The following is a 23753-nucleotide window of genomic DNA, read 5'->3' on the forward strand; positions in this document are numbered from 1 at the left end:
TGACGGTAATGACCCATACTGGAAGTAGCGGGGGTGATGGAGTTGGTGAAGGATAGAACCTTCACAGTAACAGGGGAAGTAGTTGGTTATGGAACATTGCCTTGGAAAGGCCGGAAATCGCACAAGGAAAGAAAGGGGTGAATCCCTAGGGTGTTCAGCATGAGTACTTGGGGAGTACCAGAAGGTTTGTCAGTTAAGTAAGTTATGTTTCCAAGATGACCAGGGTTTGGGTGAACCCGAGGATACCATTCAAAAAGATTAATGGTCATCAGGAGGACCGGGCGAAAGGCCAATGAAGGTAGGCTGTTGGTGCTGGATTAATAAGTAGAGTATTGAAAGCAAATTGCAGGGCGGTTGGCCATAGCAAACTTCAAGGATGAAGCTTAGATTAAGTGGGGGAGAGTTGTAACACCCAAGATCAGAAAGGCTAAGAAAGGAAAGAAAACCCTAAGTCAAAGGGTCAACTCGTCGAGTCCACGGAGGAAATCGACGAGTCGGAGCGGGATCCGGGGCTCGATTAAGTAACCGACTCGGCGAGTCAGCTAAGGGGACTCGGCGAGTCTGGTCTAAACGAGGAAAACCCCAAATCAAGGACTTGGAGCCTATTTAAACGTCTCATTCTCTTCCCTAGGGTTCCTTTACTGCCTCTCTAACCCAGAACACCAAACCCTAGCCACCATATTTGTTTTTGGGATAATTCTTGCCTTGAAGAGTGCATTAAAGCTTGGAGAAGGAAGAAGGATCTTGGAGGTGCGAGAAGCGGCTATAGATTCGGGATTGGGAAGACATTTCAGAGCATTTGCAGGTAATAAACTAGTACTTGGACTCCTTTGCATCTAGATCTATCTTGGCCATGAGTTTTGGGGCTTTTATGCCATGTCCTTGAATCATTTCGAGTTGGAACCCAAATCTGAAGTTGCTACTTCAGATCCAAGTGTATACTGGCCTAGAGAGTCATAAAGTATCAGTATTGAGGGTGTAGGTGAAGCATGGTTGTCTTAAACCCGAGTATGGAGTATTTTGAGCCTAGATCTCCTTAGCTACACGTAAAGTTTGCAACTTTACGTGAGGAATAGGCCTTCGAAGAGTGGATCTACAGTTTGGAGTCCCTTCATGACTCAAAAATCTTATGAATGTATGAAGGACTGTATAGACTCGACGAGTCCTTCGAGTGGACTCGGCGAGTAGCATGAAGATTAGGAGAAACTCGACGAGTTGGATGAGCAACTCGCCAAGTCTGTTGAAGTTTGCCTTGGACTCGGCGAGTTTGCTCTTGGACTCGACGATTCTGGTCGCGAAACCTCGAACCCTTCAAGTTAAGACTCGAATCAGTGAGTCGGATGGAGACTCAGTGAGTTGGACAGGACGGGACTTGGGAATCGGTGGACTCGGCGAGTCACGGGCTGACTCAGCGAGTCGAGTCGCGAGTGGAAGGGCTCTGAGCATATGAACTCGGCGAGTCAGAAGGCAGACTCGGCGAGTAGGGTTGACCTGGAAGGTTAACTTTGACCAGGACTTTGACTTTGACCAGAGTTGACTTAGTTGACTTTCGGAGGACAGATAAACTAAGTGTTATATTGGTATTGATAGCTCGGCGAACTAGTGGAGCCGCAGTTCAGAAGAGTTGTCAGGCAGCCGCAGAGGGATTTCAGCAAGTTCAGCAAGTGCAGGTGAGTTTCCCCTTGTGTGAATGGGTCTAAGACCACAATGCCGGCACATGTAGTTATGAGTTGGAAGACCTAGGGGTTAGCCCTAGGCACAGTATGCTAGTATGATATTCAAGACGAGGTCCAGTGTAGCGGGCGGGTGCCCAAGGAATGGTTTGCATGATAGTTATACTTGTTGTCTGTGTGATACATGTATGTGCCTGGTAGGAAGGTGAGTGTGGGGGAGGTCCCGTATCTCACCAGCAGCAGAGTATAGACGGTGTTCCATATCTCATTAGTAGCAGAGTAAGGATGAGGCCCAGGTTAGGGTAAGAGTGAGTGTGGGTCGGGCCCGTATCTCACTATCAGTAGGAGCGTGGACGGGGTTCCATGACTTATCAGTTGCAGGACATAAGCGAGGCCCAAGATAGGCGAGGCCTTTAGAATAGGATTCGGTAGTTTATGTTTAGTTTACATGTTGTGATATGTTATGTGATTAGTATATGTTGGCGGGAGAGGCCTAGTGACAGGCGAGGCCTAAGCGAAACAGATCTATGTCCGAGCGGGGCTCGAAGCCAGGCGGGGGCCTGGAGCGGTGGGGCCATTGTTGCGGGCGAGGCCCAGAATAGTGGGCGTGGCCCAGTGTGTGCAGTATATGGTTATGCATGGTGTGCGGTAGGTTGGGGAATTCACTAAGCTTCGTGCTTACGGTTTTTAGTTTTGGTTTCAGGTACTTCTGGTAGCGGAGGAAAGAGCTCGGGGTGATCGCATGACACACACCATAGATTAGACCGCTTGGGATGTTTTACTCTGATAATGAACATATGTTTTGGAAATTAATACTCTGTTTATGTTATGGATTGATAATTATATTTTAAGTAATGTTTTATAAAAGAAATTTTTAGTCTTGAATTTTGGGACGTTACATGAGGGGACTTAATGTCTTAAAGGTGCCAACTTTATGTTCTTAGAAGTCCCATGCAACCTTTAGACAATAATTTTGGTCTTTTAAGCCCTATTAGGTCATGCATGCAAGTAAAGATGGGAGCTTTACGTGACCAAATTGTCCCTTGAGTCCAGATATATGACCTCATGGTCTTTCTTGAAGTTTTGATGGCTTTTGGAGTTGGATATAAGCCATTTTGGGTTAGGGTTTGAGCTTATTCTATTTAGTAAGGGATTAATGGGTAAAATTGGAAACTTTACCCTTCTAAAAGGTATTTCCAGTCTAGATCTAGAGTATTGGGTTCAGATTTGAAGAATAAAGGCTTAATGCATTAAAAAGGAGTAAACAGACTAAAGAACTCGACGAGTTCATGAAGGAACTCGGCGAGTTGATGTGAGTATGACCCGATTTTGTTAAAAAGGAAAGAACCTGACGAGTAGATACGTAGTATCACGATTATGTGGTTTATAGGAACTCGTTGAGTTGAATAAATAACTCGACGAGTTGAGTCAACTCAAAGCGTTGACTTTGACTTTGACTTGGATGTTGAGTTTGACCTTGACTTGACTTTGACCAAGGTTGACCCCTTTAGGGTTATAAGTACGGAATGGGTTCTAAAGGGTAGTTTCATGTAAGGGTTTTGGCCCAATTTGGAAAATTGGGCCATTGATTGGCTTTCATGGATTTTATAGTTTGGGCCTTGATGTTTCAGGGGTGAAAAGGTCATTTCACCCCAAGTACGGATTATAGATCATGGCTTGGAACCCAATTGCTAATTGGGTGATATTTTGGTATTCATAGCTCGAGGAGTTGCCAGGGCAACAACTAAGGATTTCTTGCAGTGAGCTTCAGCAGAGTGAGGTGAGTTACATTCCCTGTAGTAATGGGTCTAAGGCACCAAAGTCGACCCACTAGTAGTTGGTTATAATATAGATGATTGTATTTGTGATAATTATCTGGTATGCCACTATCTTTAGAGATTTATGTGCTTGTATGCTATGTATTATGTGGTAGTGGTAAGGAGGAGTGGAATAGACCCCGTAGCCGGTTGAGATAAACTGCAGGGTAGGTCGGGCACCCAGATATGTCTGACAGTATGTTTATGTTATGTTATGTTATTATGTGATAGTGGTAGGGGTGAGATAGACCCCGTAACCGGTTGGAATAAACCGAAGGGTAGGTCGGGCACCCAGATATGTCTAACAGGGTAGGTCGAGCACACAAATATGCTTGGCATGGGTAGGTTGGGCACCCCATGTATGCTTGACATGGGTAGGTTGAGCACCCATGTATGCTCAACAGGGTAGGTCGAGCACCCATATATGCTTGAAAGGGTAGTCCGGGAACCCATATATGCCTGGTAGTATGTGATTATATGGTACGATGGGGGAACTCACTAAGCTAGTGAAGACCATGCGGGGGTTCCCATGGCAGCTAGTGAAGACCATGTAGGGGTTTCCATGGTAGTTAGTAAAGACCATGTGGGGGTTCTCATGGCAGGTAGACCATGCGGGGGTTCCCATGACATGTAGTTAAGACCACGTGGGGGTTCCAGTGGCACTCGGTATAAGACCTTGGAGGGTTTCCATGGCATCCATACATGTTATATGCATGACTTACGTGGTTTATGTAGCTTATATAGATAATATGTATTATGTGATTATGTGGATTGTGTGGGGTATGCTCTGGGGAACTCACTAAGCATTAGCTTACAATTTGTTGATTGTTTCAGGTACTTCTGAGCCTAAGGGCAAGGGCAAGGCTTGATGGCGCGACGTGCACTCTTCCGCATTTTATTTGGGGAAACTATGATATTTTGAATAAAATGTTTGTTATTATGGATTTTGAAAACAATTGTCATTGAGACTTCATATTTTATGGGAATGTTTTGGTAATTTAAAAACGAAAATTTTATTTGAAAATTTTGGGGTCGTTACATGGTGACAATTGCCTATTTTTGGAGAGTCTATTCTTATTGAAGGGCTCCATCAAATTTTAAGGTTCAAAATTACACTAGTTTTGGTATATCAATAACTACTTAGGTGTTGTTTGCTTCGTAGAATGTTGCTGAAGAAATTGGAAAATGAATCTGTCAGACTAGAATCCAATTCCATATATTGTTTGGTTGGTGGGAAATATAATTAGAAAATTTGAATTAATTCCAGATTTTGTTCGGTTAGCAGGAAATGGAATTATAATCCATGTAAAATCACAAAATTATTCTTTTTGTTTGTTTTTCTTAATTTTACCTTGTTTTCTAACTAATATGTAAAATAGTAAAATATTAAAAAATTTATTTTATTGATCGAGTATCATGTTAATATAACATGCAAATCATGCAAAAACATCATAACCTAAAACCATTTCAATACACATCCCAAAAATGTTACCAAAAAACATAACAATATATCGTCTTCTTTAGTACATATCCCAATATTACTTGTCATACCTGTAAACATAACGAAAAACAAGAGATAAGCAAACTAGTATAAAAACCCTTTAGAAAGAAAAGGTGGTTTCTCCCAACACTCGTATAGCTAATCAATAGATTCATGGTGATAACCAAGAAGTTATAACTTGGTAAATAACAAGCAATTAATTTCTTGTTCTACATAGCTAGCAACAAATTTCAATTCTTCACATGAAGCTTCGATTTTCAGTAGCAATTTGATTTTAAAAAAGCATATCAGGAACCATTCGATTTTTGATTGTGATTATTAGCAAGTAATCGATTGTAACGAACCATCAATTTTAAGGAACCAATCGATCCTCACATAAATTAATTCATGAAAAGCGACAACTCAAAAGATGGTAAAAACACAACAATCGATTTACATAAGAGAGAGAGAGAGAGAGAGAGAGAGAGAGAGAGAGATTAACATCGACATCAGAGGAACCTGGTTGCCGACAATGTGAAGAAATGAAGACGACGATCGTTGTGTGTGTTACCTGTCGACTGGAAAATAAGGAGTGTATGTGTAAGGTTTAAAATTGATGAAGTGTTTAGTAAGGGCAAAATGGTAATCTTCCTATGTCCACTACCAAGGAATTAATTCCTTCAACATCTTGATGGAAACATCTTTTGTTCGTTTGAATGATTTTTTTTCCATTTAAGAATCATTTCCTCCCTCTAAAGTTGAACCAAATACATAAATTCGAAGGAATTAAAATCCTTTTCTCTAGAATTCTGTTACGCCTGGATTAAGCCGTCAACAAATGTGGATGTTGATCATGGCCCGTCAGCTTGACTGGCCAGTAAGGAAGTCTGATAGGGTGGCAGTGAAACCCGTTTGGCAGAAAGATTATCAGATGGGTAAAGTCAGGAAGTAGGGTAAGATTGGTTCCATGCTTTTAAAGTATTCCTTAGGATTTGGATTTCTGTTTGGATTGATCTTTTGGGATTTCTATTTTGAACTTGATTTATCCTTTCGTTGTTATTATTTAAACACTAGCAAAGGAATGGAATACAATATTTTTTTTTTTCTATCTTCTTTCTTTCAATTTCTCAGGGAGTTTGCACTCACTCAAAGTAGTTCTCGTTGACCACATAGGCTTGAGTGTATCAAATTCCATTCATTTATTGCCAACCAAACAACACCTTATGTCTATAGTAACATGGCAATTAACCTAAAGCTTTGAACAATTTTATCAGAAGTAAATGAGATAAAGAAATTCAATTTGGATTAAATATGAAGTAGAGTTAATGATCAGAAATGGATTTTGTCACAAATGTCCATCGGCTTTTCATACTTTATTTATCTTTTTATAATATTAGCTGCCATCAAAGTTCTTGACTTTCTGAGCTTATAATGGGGTGATACATAGCTAAACGGCTAAACACAACTAAATTAAGCTTATGTTTACCTCACTTGAATAAAGTTAATTAGTTAAGAATGCGGATTTCTAGGCTTATAGTTTTATTTATATTTTAAGTATACGAGTGTATATAACCTGGTTTAACTTACACCTTGTTTATATTTCTATTACAATTGCATATAATTTTGCAGAACTCAGCCAAACATTAGTGTATCCGGAAATCAAAAACACATTTTGTGTTCAAGCAACTCACTAATGCATGCATCAAGAATTATCCAAGCTCCTTGATCCACAATATGAAAATGCAGTTTTTACCATCTTCATTACTTTAATATGGTTTTTTTGGACATACCGCAACGCTATGCTTTTTCTTCATAACAAGTATCGGAAACATTGTTGTGTTTTCTTTCAATTGGTTTTCTTTTAGAAGAGTTAAGGCTTCAAAGAATTGGAATGTTTGTGTTCAGCACACACTTACCAATTTAGCCCCTTCATTTACCATAAAATGAAACTCCAACTTCATTTTTCTTCAAAAATATGTTCTTCTTTTGGTCTAACTAAAATTAATGTTTCACTAAATATCTTATTCTAATTATAATATCTAGTAATTACTTTCAAACCCCATACATGAACACTTAAAAAGCAGATAAAAAAAACCAAATCAAAGTAAGAGAAGGAAAAAAAGAAGAGAAGGATGGAAGAAGTGTTTGAAAGAGAGGAATGTAGGTTTGGGGGGTCACCCCACATCGGCTGCTGGAATGAAACAGAATGGGTGAGAGTCGTTACTTAAAGCAAGCAGCTGGGAAGTTAGATGGCACGCAGCCATGTGGTAAGCACAAAGCGAACTATTCTTTCGCCTTTTACTAAAGAATACCGTGTGCTTGCCATACTCAGTGGCATACGCCTATTTTTGGAGAGTCCCTTCCTTCATTGCTGGGCTCCAACCAATTTTTGCAGTTGAAAATTCGACTTAAAGTCACTGTCTACTCTGGTCTGAAGTAATAATGCGCCTAGAGCTTTGAAAAAAAGTAAGGTAATAAATTCATTTCCTTATGAAATACGGAGTAGAGTTTATGATTAGAAACAACCTCAGATAAATTAGCCAACTGTATTTAATCATAAGTGTTGATCGGCTTTTCTTACTTTATGTCTTTATAATACAGTATTAATTTTCCTGCCATAAAAGTTCTTGATTTTTGTGCTTATAATGGGGTGATACATAGCTAAGCCTCTAAACGCAAATAAATTAAGCTTATGTTTGCCTCGCTTGAATAAAATTAAGTTAAGAGTTAGGACTTAAAGCTTCTTATTATTTTTGAAGTATACAAGTGTATATAACCTCGTTTACACTTTGTTTATATTTCCATTACACATGTTATATATAACCATGTAAAACTGAGCCAAACGTTAGTGTTTCTGGAACTCAAAAACACATTTTGTGCCCAAGCAACTCACTAACGTAAGGATTGATAATTATAAAACCTCCTTGATTTACAGTATGAAAATGTACGTTTTACCGATACATTTAATACTTAATAATTACACGAAAGGAGCTCATGTTGTTTGAGATAAAGTCAAAAAGGTGTTACCAATCATCTGGTTTTTATTAGTGCTAAATGTTAGAATCTGAAAACACGTTTGAACAATAAAAGCCAATGTGTGAAATCCAAATTCAAAACAATTTAGACTCTTTGACAAGTGAGATGAGTAAAATGACTTAATGTGTAGGTCATTATCCATTTTCACAAATCACAATATCTTTGCTCAAAAATAAAACGAACTTACCTATTTATCCCTTCATCCACCATAATATGAAGCTCCAACTTCGGTTTTTTTTTCGAAAGTATTATTTTTAGAAACTCATACCTATCATTTAAATCCTATAAACTTTTTATTTATTATATATTTTATTCTTTTATAATCAAATAATTATACAACATGTCAACATTTTCTATATATTTTAATATTTTCTATATTTTAATATTTATATAAACCAAAAAATAAAAATAAAATGATATTAAATATTTAAATGAAAACTACGTATTATTATTATATCGTATTTGAAGTCACTTATTATTATGCTTTCATATAAAATTGATTTTAATAAATTGCACTAAAAAACCGAAAAAAAATTAAATTTTTTTGTTTAAATATTTTATTTTATATATTTGAAAAAAATAAATATATTTTTATTTTAATACTTTTTTTTTATAAAAATGATATTTTTTTTCTATAAACAAATCTTTATATTGGGCCCTTTTATCATGTAATGATTAGTTTTATTTAAAGTAAAATATAAAATAATCATGAGGGTCTAATATTATGTAATGATAATTAATAAAAAGATAATTATTTGGTAATGATTAGCTTATTTTAGGAAAAAAGTTAAAGTAATTATTAAAAGGTCCTTTAAGAAAATAAAAAAGGGTCCAAATAGTTGAACCCAAATGCAATATTATCTTATTAGAAAAGAGTAAATCACACGATTCCTCCGTTGTTCAAGTGACAAAAGACACTGTCAGTCCTTATTTTCAAAAACTAATTTGGACCATTGTCATTTGTTTTTTTGCACGTTTCATCCTTGCCATCATGAAATGACGATTTCCCTTACCATTTTTTTTCAATTTTTATTTGTTATAATTTATCAATTATAATTTTTAGAAAATAAAATGCCTCTCTCTCTCTCTCTCTCTCTCTCTCTCTCTCTTTAATTTTATAGAAAATATGTTTCCTCTTTCTCCTCTTAACCCTCCAAAAACCACAAACAAAACTGCCAATCTCCACCACCACCATTGATGAACCCTACATATGATCACCAAACATCAAAAGCCAAACATCAGAAGCCAAACCCCAAACATGCGTTCAGATCTGAGACTCAAACCCTTCATGAATCTTCGGGGTAGGGGTTACTAGAGAGAAGGAGATGAAAGAATGGGATACAAATCGGAGAAGAAGCATATTCATATCGGAAACTCGAACCCAACAATTACCATCAATCTCTTCCACCACATCATCATCTTTGAAACTCAAACCATACCGGTGATGGAGAACGATATGAGAGAGCTGAGAGTGGTTGAGTCCGTCGACTTAAGGATTGCTCGAAAGAAGAACAAGAGAGGAAAATATATGTTGGTTTCAACGACTCTAGGGTTTCAGGTGAAGTTATGGTTTTCAAGTGGTGACGACGACACTAAGATTTTAGGTGAAGATCAGAGGGAGTGAAATCGGCAATGGTGATGGTATTTTCGATGATGGTCCACATTTTTGGTGGTGATGCAATTTTCGATGACGATTATATTTTAGATATTAACTTAGGAAGGGAAATGTGGTGGTCGGTGGCATAAGTCAAGGGTGTTTTCGGTGGTGGTTGTATCTCTGGTGGTTGCATTTTGACTTCAAGAGGATGTGATCTTGTCAGAAAAAGATGGAAAGTCAGGAAGGGAGATATGTTTAGTTTTTTTTTTTAAAAAAATATTAATAAATGTGAAAATAAGGGATTGGAATCATTTTTCGTTTTTTATAAATACAAAATAAAATAGTAAGGACAATAGTCATTTTATGTCAAAAAAATTATGAATGGTGCAAATTTAAACTAACGAGGGACGAAGCATGCAAATTTAAATCAAACGAGAGACGATCCAAGTTAATTTTTAAACGTAGGGATTGAACGTACCTTTTGGCACCGGCACAATGGACGATTTGTGTAATTTACTACATAAAAAATATGAAACAACAAGAACTAGTTTGATTCACCACTTAAAACCAACTGGGTTTTATGACGAGAAATAAAAAGTGATTGTCATAGATCTTCTTCGTTTATTTCAAACATAAAATCAAGGTTTCCTTTTTATGACAAAATCAATCAAAGGGTCCTACCAAAACATTAGAGAAGAAATTACGATGCATTATAACCTTTTTAAAATTGAGGTAAAAAATAAGGAGATGTGAATTTAAGGTCATCTCCAACACAACACCAAGTCTTTGTTTGATGTAAATAATCTAACAAATTGTAACTTAGGGTTTGGCAACACCACAAAAGGTAGTTTATCAAAGCTTATAAGCTAGCTTTTTGAAAATGTAATTTGATATAGCTTATTGATAAGTTAAAAACCAACTTTTCGATTAATACGCCAAAGATGGCCAAATCATATTATCTACATCAAAATAACCCATTCACACAATTTTGGTGTAAATGTTTAGTTTTGGTACTGCCGTATACACATTTATGCATATTTGCTTCTAGTTTTTGAAATCTGGCACCCGTCATCCTCATAGTTGGAAAATCCATTAGCCTTGGTATAACATCCCTAGATCGGGTATACCTCATCAACCCTTGTTCTTTTGGTAATTGTCAAGTTTGGCCCTTTATTTGAGAAAAAGGTGGTAAATGTGTACGCAGGGCGTACGCGTGTGTATGCTCAGCGTTCTCATGTGTGTGTTTTTAACGCAAAAGCCACCTATTACGCTGAGTGTACCAGAGGGTATGTTGGGCGTACTAGGCCCAGAGTGAAAACCCTAATTATGGGTGTGTCCCTATTTAAAGGACATGCTGGCCTCATTTATGGCCATTATTCCCAGACCTCAACCCTCTCAAACCCTAGTTTCTCGTCCCTTGAATTTGTGTGCCCATTTGTGAGCTATTAAGTGTTCTTGTGGTTTCTTTGAAGTAAAGAAAGAGATTTGAAGAGGAAGGAGTGGGAGTCCACACTTTGGATCTGAGCTTATCTGTGGTTGGAGCTTCAGTTAGAGGTATAAAGCTCAAAGCTTTCTCACCCCTTTTAATTTTTGCATCATTTTAGTCCATTTTAGGGTTTTGGTCCCAAAGTTGGATGCTTTATGAGATATTGAGCTCCAAAGTTTATTATCAGCTCCTATGAGTGTTTTTAGTGGTGTAGAGTCATAAAAATCGAGACTTTGATGTTTGAACCAACCCATGCATGAGATATGAGCATTCTTGAGAATAGAGAGTGAGAGTTTTGGTGTTTGTGACTTTTTCATCCATGCAAAGGCTTAAAGTCACAGACTTTATGGAGTATGAGCCTTTAGGGAGTCCAAATCTGAGATTTGAGCTAAGGTCTTAACGGATTAAGACCAAATGAGTAGGAAGAGCAAGGGACGTACGTTGAGCGTAATCCCGGTACGCATAGCGTAGGGTCGAGAATCCCCGATGCATGCATGGCGTATGAGTATGCCCAACGTAGAGGGGTTGTACGCACTGCGTACGCGCTGACGTTGACTTTTAGGGTTTGGTTAATTTGTGGACTATTAAGGCCATAGAAGGGTAAAATGGTCTTTTATCCTTCTATGAGTTTGTAGAAGGGTTTAGTCTAGCCTCTTTGAGAGCCTTCATTAATTAGAGATAATTATCGTATGTGTTAGGTGGAGGCTAGACCGGTGATTTGAGTTCGAGGTTATCCGATTTCTTACGAGGTGAGTCTTCTCACTATACTTACCTAGAGTGGTAATCTTTGTGTGACCGAAGGGTCATATGTGCTTATATTGAGTATTGTGATATCATGCATTATGTATTTGTGATTTATGTTGTGTATTATTCTGAGCTTACTGAGTTAGGACCGGAGGGTCCACCCGAGTTGTGGGACCGGAGGGTTCCACTTAGACACATTGACTGGAGGGTCTTATTCAAGTATAGCCATGAGAGGATAATGAGATGTGTGTGGTATTTTGGGGAACCCACTAAGATTCATGCTTACCGTGTTATGTGTTTCAAGTACTTCTCAGGATCACGGGAAGGCACCGGCTTGGTTGTACGCACACGAGTTAGAGACACATTTTGGAGGATCCTGGATTGTGTTTTAAACAATTAATGAACATGTGTTTTTGATAACTCGATATTTAGGGATTTTTATGGTTGTGTTAACGAAATTCATGTGATTTTTAAATGAAAAATTTGTTTGGAAATTTAGGGTGTTACACTTGTTCCTCTACACTAACACCATTATATATATATTTTTATTAAGCTCAATAAACTTTTTTCTTACCCTTGGACCATAATTGTTAAAAGCTATAAATTAGATGGGCCATTTTTGAAAAAAAAAATCATAATTAAAGCATGTTAAGGCCGTCTTGTTCGCCATAAGCATGTCGCTTTGTCTGTCTTGTTGCTAGAACTTAGACAACCACCCTTTCTCTACTTATGTAACCCCTCCTCTCTTATTGACCTCCTCATCTTCTGTATTCATTTATAGCATTCTTTTTGATGTCTAACGTCCCTCCGTTAACATCAATCACTATTGTACATAACCACCTCATGTAACAACTCCTTCACCTCTTCATATATGATCCATGTCCTCATAAGATATTATCCTTTGCATATATATCACCGTGATGCCGGGTCATAGCCACCACACCATGCAATGAAGTTACTCTCTTTGGTCTAATAAATATTTGATATTTGATTATCCATTTCCTAGAAACTAATTTCAAATCTTATATCTTATTAGTTCCCAAAAAATAACAAAAAAATTAAACCAAAAATAGGGAACAAAGAAGAGGGGACTAAGAGAATGATTTGAAACAAATGCATGTAGATTTTGGGTTCATCGCACAATCTAAGATATATGTGGAGTCATTGGTTTACTCTCCAAAAGATTCACTACGGAAAAAAAATGGGACTCCAACATATATAGTCACTTATAAGATCATGTCACACTAATATGGAATACATTAACACTCCCTTTAGAAATGAAGACTCAATAAGGATATAAAAGGACATGGTAAGCCATAGAGGTGCAGACATGGATTCTAATAATATGTAAGATATTTGTACAATCGTTGATTTACTGAGCCCTTATAGAGAGAATGAAGAGTCCAACATATAGCTACTTATAAGGTATCTCACATCAGGGGGACATGGTCCATTATGTCTCTATATATGTTAAAGTCTCCATCTCTTAATTTTAGCTAATTTGGAAAGACACTCTTAGACTTCATAATCTCTTATATATCTTATATGTTGGAGAATCCCTCTCTCAATTTGAGCTCATTTGGAGAGACAATTTTGTACTCCACACACACACACACACACACACACACATATATATATATATATATATATATATATATATATATATATATATATATATATATATATATATATATATATTTATATATATATATATATATATATATATATATATATATATATATGTTGGAGAATCCCTCTCTCAATTTGAGCTCATTTGGAGAGACAATTTTGTACTCCACACCCACACACACACACACACACACACACACACACACACACATATATATATATATATATATATATATATATATATATATAAGGCTTGCAAGCCAACCCGCTAAAAGATGGAAATGTACATGACCATGTTGTGCTAAGATGTGTAAATGCACGCAACCATGCATAGGGGTGAGCAAAAACCGAACCGCAAACCAAAAAAACCGAAAAAACCGCATTAACCGAAACTGAAAAACCGAAACCGAACTGAATTTGCAAAAACCGAAAATACTCGGTGCGGTCCGGTTTCTAGTCTCGCAAAAACCGCAAAAAACCGAACCGCACCACATATATATATATATATATATATATATATATATATATATATATATATATATATTAAGTGTTGATATTTGTAAGAACCAAGAACTTATGACAATTAAAATTTCTATAAATGTAAATATCTATCTTATCTATTGAAGGATGATTGTATATTTTTAAGCATACATTCAGTGATATTTACAATAACAAATAATGTTTATGACATTTTTGTAACATTTAAATATGAAGACTACTAGTGATATAGTATATTTTTATGAATACATTAATTGATATTATCGTATGTACTTGTGAAACAAATATTATATTAAATTTGCATTATATTGAAGCATTAGAAACATGTTGAATGAGTGGTTAAGTAATTTGATTTCAAACCAATAGGCTGTGGTATGGATTTATCTCCAATAAATGATTACCACTCCTCATTTGAGTCAAAGTAACTCGCTGAGTTACTTGAGTTTTAGTAAAAAGGCAAAACAGGAAAAAAACCGCAATGAAAACTGCAAAAACCGAACCGCATAAAACTGAACGGTGCGGTTTCTAAATTTCAAAAAACCGAAGTTGCGGTTTTCGGTTGGGTTTTGGCCAAAAACCGTACCAAACCGTTCCATGCTCACCCCTAACCATGCATGTTGTGAGCAAAAAAGCTAAGTATTATTTTGCCTTTTACTAAAGAATATCGTGTGCTTTCCATATATAGTGGCATACACTTATTTTTAGAGAGTCCTTTCTTATACTTAAGGGCTTTAACCAATTTTTAAAGTTCAAAAGTCCCTTAATTTTATATTTGGCAAATGAATAAAGGACTCCAATGCAATATACAAACCAATCAGCTAGGATATGGAAATGCACACAACCATGTTGCTGACTTGTGAGCACAAGCGAACCATTATTTTGCCTTTTTCTAAACAATACCGTGTGCTTGTGATATATAGTGGTATACACTTATTTTCATGGAGTCCCTTCTTATACTTAAGGGCTCCAACCAATTTTTAAAGTTGAAATTTCTCTTATTTTTTATGTTTGCCAAACGACGAAGTGTTAATGGTTAAGCCTTTTCTTATTTTTGAGCTTAGAATGAAGTGTTAAATGGTTAACCCTATCCAACCTCTAGACCCCACGTTTCATTGTTTGTCTCATCTGTCTTGTCTTAAGCAATTTTTGTTGGTTTATATTAAAAAAGCATTGCCAAACCAGTTTGATAGAATCGATGGTTATAGTAAGATTAATAATTTGATAGGTGCGGTTTAGAATGAAATTACTTGCTTGGCTGGGGTTTTACTGATCCAACTTGCTAAAACGGGTCACGAACATGCCTACCCTGAACAGAACTTCATATAGAAATGTATGATATATGAATCATACCTTTTTTACGTTTACTAATACAACTATATATAACAATGTGCTACCAAAACTCAAAAAGGCTTTTAATTTGTTCTCAAGATTGACCCAATACTCAAATAACTCATTAATGTATGAATCAGTAATTACCAACCACCTTAATTTACACAATGAAAATGTACATTTTACCAATGCGTTATGACCTCTTCTTATATAATAAAAATTGTTCCTTTCTGTTGATCAAAATTTATCCATCACTAGATTTTTTATTTCAGTTATCCAATATCAGGTATACTTTCAGAACGCACTTTATAGAAAACAAATTCAAAGTAAAATAAGGGGAAAAAGAAGAGAGGAAGAAGGGGATAAATGTTTGATCAAGAGAAATGTAGGTTTGAGGTTCGTCCCACATAAGAAAATATGAAAGTCATTACATAAACCAAGCAACTGAGAAATTGAAAAAACATGCAGCCATTTGGTGATACCAAAGTGAACTATTTTTTTGCCTTTTACTAAAGAATATCGTGTTATCGCCATATATAGTGGTATACGCCTATTTTTGGAGAGTCCCTTCTTATTGATGGACTCCAATCAATCTTAAATAGATCAAATTTCTACTAATTTTTGTGTTTGCCAAAGGAATCTAAGAAAAAAATTATCTTTATTCTTCAAGACCAAAAAAAGGAATTTGTCAGAATCCCTCTTTTGCTTGTTTAGTTGTTTTGCTAGTTTCTTACAACCTTATTGTTTGTTTGTATATTTTTTCTTTAATCACAAACCACTTTTTATTTTCTTCATTTGAACCGAAGAAAATAGAAGGCTTTTGGTTATCTATGAGACTTGTCCCCCTTTCTTCATATAGTGGTTTTCTGCTCCTTACCCTCCCTTTAACCCATTTTTATGGGAAATGGGTATTGATATTATATTTATAGTGAATATTTTACTAGGAATTGCTGCCATGGGAAACATTATGTGATAATCGTGGAACAATTCCCTCCAAATCTTAGTGGCTCACAGGAATCTTGGTATTTCTTGTTTTTGGGAAAAGAAAATAAATGTTATGAATCGTACTTGATAAGTCTTTAAGTTAGTAGAAATAAGTATTTTATATTTCAAGAAGTTATCTTGGTTCCGTTTTTAACTTTGGTAATTAGGATCGTTTATTATTTGAGTCGATTTTAGAGTATTTGTTTCCTTATTTGACTCTTTTGTTTATCTCTATTTAAAAATAGTCATTAATGAAATAAGATATGTTGGAATTTCAAAACAATCAATAGAGTATTATTAGTTTAATAGCTTAGTTTAGTCTCCTGCAAACAAGACGCTAGGTTACAAGGGAGTTCACGGCTCATTCAATGGTCCTGTCACGAGGTCTAGATCCCGATACATAACAATAAATGAACAAAAGACAAAAATACTATTGCATTATAACACACTTTTCAATTAGTACATATACGATATTTGAAAATGATTAACTACTAAGAAACATTCCTTGAAAAGATTACCCTTTGTAAATTGTGATGGTTAGTTCAATACATCACTTATGGCTTGTACAAGTTTGTTATCTTCCATCGCATTCGTCTTTCTTTTGCATTTCCTTAAAGTCTTTCACTAAGGATATGAGATTCCATTATCCATACCTTCATAGGTAGCATCATTAATATAAGTGGAATGAATATATATATATATATATATATATATATATATATATATATATATATATATATATATATATATATATATATATATAGGAGTAGGATCAAATGAGAACACCTAAAAGGTTGAGAACGCAAGAACAAATCTAGACCATCTAAATATTCAAATCTAAGGCTATTATCAGACGGACCATTGATGTAAATTCTAAAGTTTATTGGTATTAAAGTGTAACTTTAAATGGTGAAAAGGGTACAATAGTAATTGAATGTTTTTTTAATTTCTATAACTTCTCACACACTGATATCTTTCCTTTTAATTTGTCGTCTCTCTCTCTCTCTCTCTCTATATATATATATATATATATATATATATATATATATATATATATATATATATATATACCTAGGGCGCGTTTCGTCACCTCCTTCATCTATACACCACCAGAGCATCTAAAAATGTGAAACAGATGAGAGAGTACACGAGGATTCAGAGTGAGATCGAGAAGGAGGAGGGGGAAGCAACGGTGATGGAGTTATGTGAGCAAGAAATGGTTAGGGCTTTTTAATTCCCCGTCTCTTGTTTTGATCGGGCAAATAAAGGAATTAATGAAAGCTTCCAGTACATGGAACGAAGGCGACAAAGCAGATGAATGAAGGCAGTCGAATCGAGGGCAGCGAAAAGGAAATGGGAAGTATCGCAGGTACGATTTCGTCACTCGATTGACAAAGAGGAAGGAGTCTCTGGAGGTTCATCGAGGCCAAAGGGGAAGGTGAGTGAATCAGCGAGGCTTCCCTCTTATCTTCCGGCTGCGGGGAGCGAATTCCAGGCGTCGCAAGCAGCAATAGCTTCAAAGCGGGTGAGGTTTTCAAAGGTTTTGCTCGATTGGGGAAGGGGAGAAGTGCCAGAGGTTCAACCAGTGGGAAGGAGGGGTTCCAATGGGACAAAGAAATCAGCGAAGTGAGCAGCAACAGTGGAGATAGCGAGCCCTTGGCGGTGTTTTGCTCCGGTTGGTGGCAGGTAAGTGGATAGGTTTAGAGGATGGTGTTCTTATCTTGCGATATCATCTTCTGATTACTTTCATAATTGAAAATTTAGAATCGCATTTACCTTCGACTAATTCCACTAATCCAGGTGAGTTTCCTTGCAATTCCAGTCATTTACTTACAGTTAGTGTTTACAAAGCCCTAATATGATTTTTGGTATCTGTTAGAGTTCATTATTCATTCAATTTACTTAGAGTTTTTTTTGCCCATTTGGTGTTTGATAAAATGCCACAATGAACTCATTTTAGGATTAGGATTGGAATGATGGTCTCTTGTTTTCTTTTCCTCTTAGGAAATTTGAAGGATATTGCACTTAAAGTTCAGTTTTTTTTTTTTTTTTTTTTTTTTTTTTTTTTTTTTTTTTTTAATTATTATTATTTTTTTTTATAGTTTCCTACAATCAAATTACGAACACCATTTGCTGCTATCCAACCGAATTACGAACACCAGGTTTGTTTATTGGGTCAAAAAACAAGACATATGAATTTGTTCATTGATCTATTCATCAATGAATAAATAAAATTGGCTTAAGACGTTAAGCGCTTTTTTTAACTAACACCTTATTCAGTTATGAACACTAATATCATAGATTGGCTTATTATATTTCATTATTTTTTCACTCATGTCTTATTCATTTATAAATATTGGGTTTGTATGTTGATACAGATACGATAGCTTGATCAGACAAAAATATACACATAGAAAGAATACTGTGGAAATGGAAAGTTGGGTGACACAAAAGATTAAGGCGGACTGAGAAAAATCATCGTCGGACTACCACGCCTCTATAACCCATCGGAGATCCACAATAAATCAATCTCTTTAACCGAGGAAGCCAAAGCCGATACCATATTAGAATTTATTTGTCTCTTAACAGTGTTTTCTATTCATTTATGACTAAACGTGTATTCATTAGTGATTAAATGTGTATTTAAATGTATTCAGAAGATTAAATTTATATTCATTAATAATTGAAGCAATTCATATTTAAATGTTTTCATTTATGGTGATGTTTCTTTAATTGTGTTATATTCATTTTATGAATATAAATTAATTCATCTATTCGTTCAAGATTATTACCGGCTTCATATATGACTACAAATATATATATTTATTCATGCATGATTACTAATATTCGGATAAAAGTATTTTTGATGTGGTTGGTAAAAAAAAACTTAAAGCAAAAAAAAAACGTTTTTTTTTTTTTAAATTATGCTAAAAATTAATTATAATGTAAAATTCCTTTTATGCTCTTATATGATGATTGGTTCACAACTGTTCTAGCGTTCTTAACCTTTTAGGTGTTCTCATTTGATCCTTTCCCTATATATATATATATATATATATATATATATATATATATATATATATATATATATATATATATATATATATATATATATATGGGTCCGGTTCCTGTGATGACTCATTTTAAAGTGAGAACACCTTTAAAAAATTGAAAAAAAAATCTAAAAAAAATACAAATCATAAAATCGAGCATAGATCTATGTCCCGGAGAAAAAAATTGGAAATAAAATTTTGCATCATTAAAATTAATCCATGATTCAATTTTAATTTTTTATTTTGCATCATTATGATCCATGATTCAATTTTAATGATTCAAATTTTTTTCCAATTTTTTTTTCTCCCAGACATAGATTTATGCTCGATTTTATGATTTCTATTTTTTTTTAGATTTTTTTTCAATTTTTTTAAGGTGACCGCACGAGTCCTCACTTTAAAATGAGTCCTCACCCGATCTTATCTCTATATATATGGTTGTAACTTTTATGCTAAATTTGCCTTTTGTCTTGTTGATATCTATCAAGGATCCCAATTGTATTGGACAAGTTTTTTTTACTTTTTTACAACAATGAGTCTATTTCAAAAAACCTTATATTCAGTTGCATTACTTTAAAAGATTCACTCCATAATGTAGAGAATAACAACACAAAGCAATACAGTACTTGCTTATTCGATATACAATCACACAAAATCGAACTATTAGGCTTCAAGTAAACAAATCGAATCCTATTATGATTCGACATTTTTGTGTATAGCATCAATCCTGAAACTCAGAAGATATACAAGCATTAATACCTTATTTTTTAAGAAATCTAAATACCAATGCATGTCTTAGAAATTAGAATCCAGTTGAAATGTTTTAGTTGCACAATATCATTGGAGTGACGAATATTTGATTGATTTGAATTTTCTTTGAAGCTCTGAAACAGTGCAAATGGAAGTTCAAATGAATGTATCATCCGAATATTTGATTGATTTCAAATAGGCTAATCCAAAAGATCATCTCCTTAACTCCAGAGGATACTTTCATTTGAACCTCCATTTCCTAAAACAATCATTGAGTTCTCGAGAGGTCCCATTTCGGCAACTAAAACATGAATATCTGATTCATTTGAATTTTCTTCGGAGCTCTGAAAGACACACATTAACGTTTGTAGGGATGGGAGGATGGGGTAGGAAGGGAGATACATAATCATGGTTCATATCTTTATCATCATCATAGTCTTTACAGTTGAGAACAGAATGATCCACATCTGATATGTGGCTGCTCCCTCCTGTTACTCGTGGTGGCTCATGCTGCAACCCTGTCATCTTTGTAACTCTGCCTTTTGTGGGTGTGGAGGATCTATATATGTTACCAACTACCAAGCTGAGTATTAATAGGCTTCACTTGAATGTGTTACATATACTACATATACACAGTTTGTAAGTAACACATTTATATAGATTTTCCAAACCCACAAAGACAGAGTTACAGAGATGGCATGGCTTCAAGAGTCGCAGGAGGGAGAAAATCACTTGGATGTGTTAAATAGAGTTCTGTAGACAACCAACATCCCGATTTGATGATGTGTTTCCAGCTTTCTCTACTCACGATATGATGACATACTCACGATTTGATGATGTGTTCATGATTTGATGACGTGTTCCTAACTTCTGTACTTGCGATTTGATGATGTGCTTCAGGATTTCCTGTCTTGTTTAGTATCCTTGGCCCAATTAAAGATATTTATGAATTTGTAGTCAAGCACGTCTTTTTTCTAATCCTAAGTAATCGTTGTTTCGTTATACAGGGAGCATAAAGTTATAATTATAAAGATGCCAAAGGTCAAATATGATCATTTATTGGGATAATCATTGTTTTAGAACCAAGCAATTAACTATGAATCGATATCTGTTTCACCAATGCTAGAGGCAATTTCAATAAATAATATATGTGAAAATTTAGGGTAGTAAACAAACCGAGCCAATCCCGAGCTCGAGCTCAGCTCATCTATATTCATGGGGATCAAGTCCAGCTCCTTTCCAGCCTAATTTTGAAACGGAGGAGTTAACTGGCTCGGGCTCAACTCGTTTTCCAGCCACCCTAAACAAGCCTAAGCTCGGCTCTATCCAACATGACCCAACCTTGTTGAGCCTCTATCCAACATGTTCGTTTTATCACTATATCTATAAGTTATAAACCAATCAACATCTTTGTTCTTAGGTTTAATCCCCATATCTTCATATTACATTCTGTTACAACTTTAACAAGCACTCCCCCGTTTCACATACGCTTATCCAAAAGCTAAACGAACTTTCAATATAATATTAAACTTTAATTTCATAAGGCTGCTATTTTTCTTTACAGATTATTTTCTTTTTGACCAATTAAAACCGTCACAAATCTCTAGTATTTAGTTTCAAAACCCACTGCCTAAAAAACAAAAATCAAGGTAAAAGATGAGAAAAATAAGTGAGGAAGAAGGGGTTGAACATGTGGAATGTATGTGTGAATCCCACATCGGCTACAAGAAATGACACAGAAGGTGTGAGACTGGTTACTTAAAGCAAGCAGCTGGGAAGTTAGAAGGCACGCAGCCATGTGGTAAGCACAAAGCGAACTATTCTTTCGCCTTTTACTAAAGAATACCGTGTGCTTGCCATACTCAGTGGCATACGCCTATTTTTGGAGAGTCCCTTCCTTCATTGGAGGGCTCCAACAATTACGATAGTTCAATATTCTCTTACTTTTCGTGTTCTCCCCAAATCACCATGTGATTATTACACTGGCATCAATTAGCTAATCACCTAGACCTAGTGATTGTTTTGCAGGTATAATCGTTTCACAGTTAGGATTAGCTAACCGGCACAAATCAAACAACACCTGATGCATAACAGATCGTTGGCCACAACCTCTTTGGTCAATTTACCAGAATAAATCATGGGCCATATTTTAAAAGGGTTATGAGATGATGAAAGAGATAGTGCATTACACATGTCAATTATTAAATAGGTAGGATGATGAAGTAGGAGTATAAAGTAGGTGGAAATTTTATTTTCCTATGTCTTATCATAGTTGCCCACCATATTTTGACCCGACCAAATTAATTTGACTATTTGACATGGATTAAACTCAATGACCATAGTGGGATGCGAATGCGAAGGTTTCATACAATTTGAAGTTCAATGCTCATTGTTAGACATTACTTATACTCATGTATTTACGTTCTCGGGGCCTTTTTGCATGTTGGGCTGGACTGCAGGCCATTTTACCATCTGATTTGGAGTAGGCAGGATACCACACTGAACAGGGTAATAAATTGGCCGTGGAATAGCTCCTCCCCATCCGCTAAATTGACTGTCGTGCATTGGTCCGCCACCACCACCGGACTTCCCAAGTCCGCCTCTGCCGGAGCGTCCGCCACCACGGCTGTTCCTACTGCCTCCACGAGTGGCGTTAGGGCTTGAATTTGGAGGTCGATTATGATGATCAGTAGTCAGAACAAGGGGCGAAGAGGGAGTGTCTTGGTGGGTGGCTTGATTGACGCGATTTTTCTCCTTAAGAAGTGCACGTTCTTCTAGGGTAAGCATAGCACACATTTGAAGAAACATAGGGAAAGGTTTTTGGTACCTGATGATAGGGATGATGTGAGAGTATGTCGATGGTAAGCCGTTGAGGGCATAGTTAACTAAGTTTCGTTCAGGAACCGGCGACCCAATATTGGTAAGGAGATCTGAAACTGATTTCATCTTGTTGCAATAATCGAGACTGGAGGAGGTACCAAGAGAGAGAGATCGGAGTTCATCATCTAACTCCATGGCTTTCGATTCTTTATTTTCATGAAACAATTATTTGATGGCATTCCAAATAGCTGCAGCAGTAGTGGGATTAACTTGAAATGGAAATAAATCGTTGGTTTTGGACAATGAAAAAGATAAGCGGACGTGTTTGCCTAGCTGACACGCATGACACAATAACGGAGAATCCTTTTTATTACAAGAAATAAACTTTTGAGACACAAGATGCTTAAGTACTTGATCGTCGGGATGACCAAGCCTCTGATGCCACATGGAGGGACCGAAACTAACGAAAGTTGATGAGATTGACTTGTAACAAGATATAGGTCACCGATGCTATCACATCGAAGGAGGATTTGTTTGGTCAAGTAATCCTTCATAGAAAAATCAAACTCGTCAAACTCAATAGAACATTTATTATCGTGAGTGAATTTACGAACATAAACAATATTTTTAATAATTTTAGGAGTAATAAGAACGTGTTTTAAGGTAAGAGTACGAAAGGGATTATATCCAAGAGTAGTATGACCCATTTTAAGTACTGGAATTTGCGATCCATCACCGACTAATACTGAGAAATTAGATTTATTGCAAATATTACTAGAGGACTTGAGTATACCTGAGTCAGCATGAAGGTGAGCGGTTGCACCGGTGTCCATGTACCAGTCGGGAATGGCCGGGTC

The 23753-nt window shown here is 35.9% G+C and overlaps 1 long non-coding RNA gene and 5 other non-coding genes across 6 annotated transcripts; all 6 read left to right on the forward strand.

Moving 5' to 3' along the window:
* The first annotated feature begins 5718 nt into the window (after positions 1–5718).
* On the forward strand, positions 5719–6807 carry LOC111885492 (uncharacterized). The gene is made up of 2 exons (XR_002848113.3): positions 5719–5923; positions 6600–6807. It is a non-coding gene; the product is annotated as an uncharacterized LOC111885492 (long non-coding RNA).
* Positions 6808–7228: 421 nt separating this feature from the next.
* Positions 7229–7348, forward strand: LOC111885501 (U5 spliceosomal RNA). Its single transcript, XR_002848122.1, has one exon. It is a non-coding gene; the product is annotated as a U5 spliceosomal RNA (small nuclear RNA).
* Positions 7349–14570: 7222 nt separating this feature from the next.
* LOC111885495 (U5 spliceosomal RNA) lies at positions 14571–14691 on the forward strand. The gene has a single exon (XR_002848116.1). It is a non-coding gene; the product is annotated as a U5 spliceosomal RNA (small nuclear RNA).
* A 117-nt stretch (positions 14692–14808) lies between these two features.
* On the forward strand, positions 14809–14925 carry LOC111885497 (U5 spliceosomal RNA). The gene has a single exon (XR_002848118.1). It is a non-coding gene; the product is annotated as a U5 spliceosomal RNA (small nuclear RNA).
* An 830-nt stretch (positions 14926–15755) lies between these two features.
* On the forward strand, positions 15756–15873 carry LOC111885502 (U5 spliceosomal RNA). Its single transcript, XR_002848123.1, has one exon. It is a non-coding gene; the product is annotated as a U5 spliceosomal RNA (small nuclear RNA).
* A 5995-nt stretch (positions 15874–21868) lies between these two features.
* LOC111885493 (U5 spliceosomal RNA) lies at positions 21869–21987 on the forward strand. Its single transcript, XR_002848114.1, has one exon. It is a non-coding gene; the product is annotated as a U5 spliceosomal RNA (small nuclear RNA).
* Positions 21988–23753: the final 1766 nt, after the last annotated feature.

Source organism: Lactuca sativa, chromosome 8 (genome assembly GCF_002870075.4).
Source record: "Lactuca sativa cultivar Salinas chromosome 8, Lsat_Salinas_v11, whole genome shotgun sequence".
Lineage (NCBI taxonomy): Eukaryota > Viridiplantae > Streptophyta > Magnoliopsida > Asterales > Asteraceae > Lactuca > Lactuca sativa.